Here is a 7,550-nt window from a genome sequence, read left to right on the forward strand (position 1 = left end):
GGTATTAATCATTATAGCTGTGTTGGCTCTGGGGCACCCTAACTCAGAATGTGTACATAATACTTATACGAATAAATGGGGCTACTGCTCTTGGGGACGTGGAATGTGCGTCTCATCACTGTGGTACTTGGGCTTAAGCCTGCGTACCTGACCACCTCGGCTGGAACGTGGGCACTACATGGTGCCAGAAGCAGGGTCCCTGGTTCCCAAGTTTCAACAACATTCCCATTCCCGCCGGTAAGAAAACCGCTCCTCCTGGTATCACCTACACGGTCACCGTTTTAGGGGCGAAGCTTTTTATAGCGGTACCCGCTCGTCCCTCGTAGCTGTTTTAATGTGTAACAAGTATAACATTTTGACATCCAAGGTGGTGCCGGTGAGAAATTTCTTCTGTGCGTGTTGAACAATAAAAGATAGTGCTCAATATACATGCCAATGGCCACTAAGGGGGAATGAAAGACAGGAGCATGTGGCTTTTAGTTAACGCACATGCTGCGATCACCATTAGCAGCCATTGGCATGTACATTGAGCACTATCTGACAACAAAGGTTTGCTACGTTATACTCGCTGGGTGTAACCTCCTTAGTTTTAGAAAGGTTAAGCGAGCGTTGAGCCGCAGTGCCATGAATACAATGAACTAGTATATGCCATGAACTCGAGCTGGTAAAGGTGGGAAAAAGACACGAAGTGCAAGCCGGAAAAAGTGTGTGTGTGCCACCTCTAGTTTAGTCTTAGGAATGTCCGCTGGATGGCGGTGCTTCTATATGGAGAATATATGATGAAAAAATGCGAGATGGCGGTGCTTGGAGTGTTGAACAGATGGCGAACGGACACACAGACAGATGCATGGATGGACGCATGAACGGATGCAGGCGCGGATGCATGGACGAACGCAGGGACGGACGCACGAACAGACGCACGCACGGACGGGCGGATGGATGCATGGGCGGTCACACAGGTGGACGCATGGACCGATGGAAGCAACGAATGGACGGACGAATGCTTCGCCCCACACTTCATCATTCACTCCGTGGATATGCTGCCACTTATTTTTTGTGGCCTCACTTTCGCCCTTTTCAGTCTCTGAAGCCCACCTCCTGTTTTCTTCGTTGATGCAGGCGAATGGCTTCCCTGACAACAGCTATTCGAGACTGCGGCTTCACTGTCAGCATGCACGAAAGGCTGAATAAGACGCGGGTTAAGACGCTGCTCAAGTGCATTTGTTTTTATGCACGCGTCATCCTCAGTTCGCTCATAAGTGACAAAGACGCGTACAAGTTCTACGTGGAAGTTACACGGCAGCTCACAAGCTAATTAGTTTTCCCAGTGAACTAAGTGCACGAAAGCTCTCGTTTCCGCAAGCAGACGCAACAGCCCTGCGAAAGAGTCGACAGTTAATTCGTGGCCCTGCGAAACATGGTACGCAAGGGCAATTATCCGTCACTTGCTGCCGAAGAGGCAGGCAGGCAGACAAAGAACTTGATTAGTATCCAGAGGCGTCGCTCAACCCCCCTTATGGGGGGACACCGGTACGCCACTCCTACGACGGGACGGGGAGGGTAAACTCCACGGCCATGTCGCGGCCCCTCTTGATGCCCTCAAGCTGTTCTCCTTTGTCATGGTTTGTGCGGAAACAGTACCTGTCCGCCTCCGTAGATGGAGACTCGCTGCTCTAGCGCAACGCAGAGCATTGCCACACCATGTGTTGAAGAGAATATTTGGGGTGACCACAACGCGGGCACCCCATATCTATGCCATTCATCTATTTAGAGCAATTTAGAGGCAATGCATACACTTCCGTCTGTAAGAGTCGTAGAGTGATGGACATAGGTTTTGTTAAGTGTGGGTTTGGTAGTGGGTATCTTCATCTCTCCAACTGATAGTGTTTTCAAATTTTCAGAAAAGGAATGAACGGGTGTCTGAAGCAACAAGTAACGTCCTCAGCCTTCGAGTGGTTCTCCCCGTCGGGGAATGTGAGACGTCACGACTGAGAGTGAGCCAACTCGTTGGCATCAGAGATGATTCCGTGTGCGTGTCGTCAACCGTGTGCCGGGAACCAGATTATGTGCTTTTTGTCTGACCGATTGGCAGAAGAGAGAACGCGCGCGGCTTCTTGACAAACAAAGCCCGTCATGAAGGTCCATGTAGCTGCGTGCGAATCTGTATAAATTACAGTGCGATCGGTGGCAGTGAGAGCTAGTACAACAGCAACCTGCTCGGCGCGATAACCGTAATAATTTATTAAAGTCATATACGACAAGCGTTTGCCTTTGAGTGTTGTGACTACTGAGACAAAGTGGTTAGTAGAGCCGTACTGCGCTGCGTTTACAAAGGCCACGTTATCCTTCATAGCAGCTGGGGTACTGAGTAGGGCTCGCGCCCGTGCCTTACGTCTCCCCATGTTATGTGTGGAATACATGTTGCGGCGTATCGTGGATCGCGTAAATTTTGCGCGCAGGTCTTCGGGCAGTAGCCAAGGACATTCTTGGGATACGGTATATTTGAGCCCGAGGGGGCGTAGTAAACCTCGCCTTGCTGCAGTGGAAGACAGCCTTACAATTCGAGATACTTTTTGAGCTTCTGTTTAGAAAAAGTTTATTCTATCATGGGACGCAACAAACCTAAGGAACGAGCGTCTGTACGACAGGCACAATCACAAACAAAAGACAAAGTACAACATACTATACACATTTAAAAAAAACTGTCCAAGTCCATAGGATGTTCATAGTTCATGGTACTAATAAATACATACACTACATACATACACTAATCACAATATGGACAATGTGCACGATGATATATGTACAGAATTTACAAGACTTGGTGAAGAAGTTAGAGAATAAGTACAACAGGTACGAATATTCATAACAGTTACATAACACACAGCGTTAGAATGAAGTGCATATATAGAAGAGCTCACACCCCTATGGGACATACACAAACACATAGAAGTAATAAACACATAATGATTACATGCACTAATCAGACATTGACAGGTGACCTGGCTATAGGAACCAGGCCAGGTGGAAGACTAATCGAACGCGTCTGTCAACTACGGACAGAAAGCGGCACGACCATTGTCGCAGAAATTCTTCCTCCCAAAGGAAGAACAATTCTCTGACAGAAACGATAAGAGTTCAGAGTAGAGGTGTTCCAGAATCAGAAAGAGAGCACGACGACGATGACTTGCCGCAACAGCTTCGCATCCATTACGCCACAAACAAAAAGCTCCCACAGCTATTAGAAGGCGTGCAAAGCAACTACGCGAGCAGCGACCAGATGTTACAAAATGATTAACACCAAAGCCACGAAAACTAGTGTTTACTGACTTCCAAAACACCTTTGCAATGACACATTGCTGCAGCATATGCTGGTTAGACTCCTGTAACGGGCAGTTAGGACAAGCGAAAGATGAGACCATGCCCCACTTCTCCAGTCTGTCCCGTATTGGGAGTACTCTCCCTCCAAGACGCCGCATAATATCACGGAGGTGACGAGGCAAAAACGACGCCATTATCGCGCTCCACGAGAAATGTCTCGGTCGTGCTATACAGGCTGGAGGAACCAGAGGAAGCAAAAGAGCCACCGTTGTAACTACAATGCGGCTTTCGAGAATGTCCACATCGGGACAAACCTGCTGCGCATGTCGATAAAATGCTACTGCCGTTGAGTAAAATGCAGGCACGTTAAGTGTTTGCAGGGTAGAATTAAGCCGTGCATCTGGTAGTAAATAGCGTAACTTGGTGCCTAAGAAATAGCAGGCAAGATCACGCGCAGGGAACTGATCACTATGTAACAACTGAAGAGATTATCATAGGCCAAGCAGCCGGCAGCGAAAAAAGCAGGATGGGAATGCTAATCCACCGCAGTTTCTCGGTTGCCGAAGAGCTGCTCTGCAAACCAGCTCTCTTCCACTTGACCAGAAAAAAGAGCCAATGAGGGATTGGAACGACCTAGTGATTCGTAATGGGGGCTGTAAGACATGAGATATGTACCATGCACGGCCGCAAAACACCGTCTGTGCTAAATATCTTCTTTCTAGCATCGATAAATCATACTCTTGTACATCTCGGACGTGTCTTTTCACATCTTTGACTACTGAATTTCACAAGGAGGCTGATGTGCCGTAGCAAATATATTCAAGCCCCAGAATGCGAATAGAGTCACTTTTTTGAAGACCAAAAAAGGGACTTAGGCAGGCGTCTGGGGAACTAATGAATAAATATCGACATTTTAAAAATTTTAACGCAGCACCTGAAACCATGCCATACGTAGCAAAACGTCGTTGGCTACGGGATAAACTGTCCTCATTCTTCAAATACAACCTGATGTCATCAGCAAATGGTGTCACCGTCATGGTACTACGACCTGGAAGAAGAAGGCATATAATGTAAGATTCAGCGATTAGCGATTGAAGGAATGGTTCGAAACTGAGTACAAAAAGTGCCAGGGATAAAGGACACGCCTGGTGAGCACCACGGGTAACAGGAAATGGCACACTCTCTAAACCATCAAGAAACAACGTGCTGCGTATCTTTCGGTATGCGTTTCTGAGAAGCTCAACGAAGTTTTGCGAGAAGCCAAATGCTGCCTTTAAGCTAATTATAAAGCTATGTTCGAGGCGATCGAATGCCTTTTCCTGGTCAAGTGAAACCAAGAGTCCCCGAGCTCATTTTGTTAACGTGTACGCAACTATATCATGCGTAACAAAGGAGAGACTGCGTATTTCTCTTCCAGGAATAGAGCACGCCTAATGATGACACATTAAGGAGGGCATCAGGCTTCTCAAACGCCGAGTGATAACTGCCACGAAAGTTTTGTAATCAACATTGAGAAGCGTTATTTGGTCTCCACTCCTTTGGGCGAACCGACGATGGGTCATGTTTAGCTATTGAACAATTCGACTATGGCGAAAGCTATCAGGGATATCAAGGTTCTCAAAACAGCGGCAAATACCAGAGGTGAAAAGAGCACCAATGTCATCTCAAAACGTTAAATAAAACTCAACAGGCACACCGTCCGGCCCGCGGGCTGAGCCACGCTGCATGGAAGAAAGTGCCTCTTTCACTTCGTTCGCTGACGGACTTGTGCAAAGTTGTTCAGCTACTTCAGATGAAATTTGAGGGAGCCTACTTAACATTGTGGCTGTCTCGGTGGTACCGCGATGTGATGACATTGCCGTACGAGCCATGTGGGCAAAGTGATCTAGGAAAACTGATTTATCACGTGTCGGCGGCAACGCAGTGCGTGAGGATCTGGCAGCCGGAGTTGCTAGTCGACTCGACCGGTTGAGAAGCGAGCTTTTCGCAAAGCGTAGAACCTCAGGGTAAGCACATGGATTACGTCTGCAACGCCAAGCAGCCGCCGTCAATGACGAAGCTGCAATAAAGCTTTGAAAACGACCCCTTAACTCTCGCTTCCTTGCGCGCATTAAGGGAGTTAGCCGATCAACCCGAAGAGCAATACGCAGCTTTGTGGCAGTGTACGCTAGTTCTTCAGACATACGGCGTCTAAGGGCCCGCCCTGCTACTGAGCAGTGTAAATGCCACTGTGTCTTGAGCGCGTTCCACACCTCCGGACCGCATCCCAAAAGAGAGGCGCGCAAGATTCTAGATAAACTGCAGCGTGAGCGCGTGTCGTGCAGAATGCGGATGTCAAGACGCCAAGGTTTAACTGATGGTGAAAAGGGAAAGTGGGCCTCGAGCGTCACTGGTCGGTGGTCTGATATATAAACACGAGATGATAGTAATGTTACTACACCAGAGTGCGCTACGTAAGAAGCTGGCGCGCTCGGCACATAGAAACGATCCAACCGGCTAGAAGACGTGCTACGCTGCCAAGTCCTGGCATACTGTGGTCCATGCACTTTTTGAGCTTCTACATTTTCGTTTAATGTGTTATGAATGGCTAGCTCGTTGAACTTGGTCGTGCGGGTGCCGCCCGGTAACCCGAGAACCTGTTTAATGGACCGGCGGACAATCACGTCGAGATGGCGTATGTCTCTTTTTTGCCAGAGGTAGACGGGAGTCACACAGTCTGCGGAGATTCTCCTCAAATAGTCCCCCACGCCAGTTAGCTACTCTGCTAATTAATATAGCCATTTTTTCGGCCTTCTTAGAGAGAGAGAAAACATTTTAATAAGTACAATTAAGCAAAGCATGTGGGAAGAAACCCTAGTCCGGGTTCCGTATGACAATCTCGGCGACCAACTTGCCCGTTGAACCAAGACCTGGCGAACCTCGGGAGGCCTGTCGCAGAGGGCATCGTTTCTCATCTCTTTGGTGTGGAAGGGGTGCAGTATAGCGGAAAGGGGAGGAAATAATTTTGTGGTACACTCCATCGTGACATGAAATGCTGTTGGAGAGCTGCCACATCTCGGGCAATACTCTGTGAAGTAGTCAGGGTAGAATTTATGCACAAAGGGGAGGCTGGAGAACGTATGCGTTTGGAGTTGGTGGAGTGCCACCTCTTCGTCTCGTGAGAACGACGGTGAAGGTGGGTGCATGATGCGTCTAGCTCCAGTGTAACACTTCAATATGTCTCGGTATGTAAGTGGAGAGCCCACTTGATCTGGACTCCCACCCTCATCATGCCGGGAAGCTCGGTGGTTAAGTTCTCGAGCGACTACTTTAACGCGATCATTACCTGGCACAAAGGCGTGACCAGGAGTCCAGAACCGGTGGATACGTAGAGGGCTGGGTGTTTCGATGTTTGATGCCTTCAGTGGGATGTGGAAGGCTGCCTTGAGAAACCACGTCCCATAAAAAAGGCTCGCCATGCATGCTGTGAATCGGTTAGTATGTAAACCTCCCTAAGAATGTCAAGAGCGTGTCGAACAACGAGCGCTACTCAAAGGACTTCACCGTCCGCAGAAGTAGAACCCTGCTAAGAGGCAGCTGTAAGTAATTTTGCGTTGCCATCCAACAATACCGCGGTGTACCCGTTGCTGCATCGTACAGAATTGGTATATAATGTGTTGGCGTTCATGATGTCACTGAGCATGCGCATCAGGTACCCAACACGGGTGCGCCGGCGTCCCGCTTCATGCTCAGGACTCATGTTTCAGGGAAGCGGATGCACCTTCAGGGTACAATCTACCCAAGATGGGACACCAATTGCGGCATCTTCGACGTGATTGTACGAGACTGGGTATCCTAGTCGCGAGAGCACGTGTCGCCCAGTGAGTGTGAGCAAAACGTGTTGTGATTGGCTGATCCAGTGAGCTTTCAATACTTCTGAGAGTGTGTTATGGTTCCCTATGGCTAGTAGACGTGTCGTGGCAGTGTAGTGTGGCAGGCCGTGGGCGAACTTGGTCGTCTTTCGCAGCATTACGTCGACCGCCCCCCCCTGCTCTGACTGGGTAAGTGTGTGGGGAAGGAGATGGTTTGTGACGTGGCTGACTACGCAGGCCTGCATCAGCCGCAGCAGATCAGGTTCTCGTAGTCCTGAGCACCTGTTTTACACCCTTCGTATTATGGCGATAATCTGTTCGGTTTGTCGGGACAAAAGAAAAATACTCTAGTCCGCTCTTCCGTTCACTTGAACGTGC

Source organism: Rhipicephalus microplus, chromosome 6, assembly GCF_043290135.1.
Source record: "Rhipicephalus microplus isolate Deutch F79 chromosome 6, USDA_Rmic, whole genome shotgun sequence".
Lineage (NCBI taxonomy): Eukaryota > Metazoa > Arthropoda > Arachnida > Ixodida > Ixodidae > Rhipicephalus > Rhipicephalus microplus.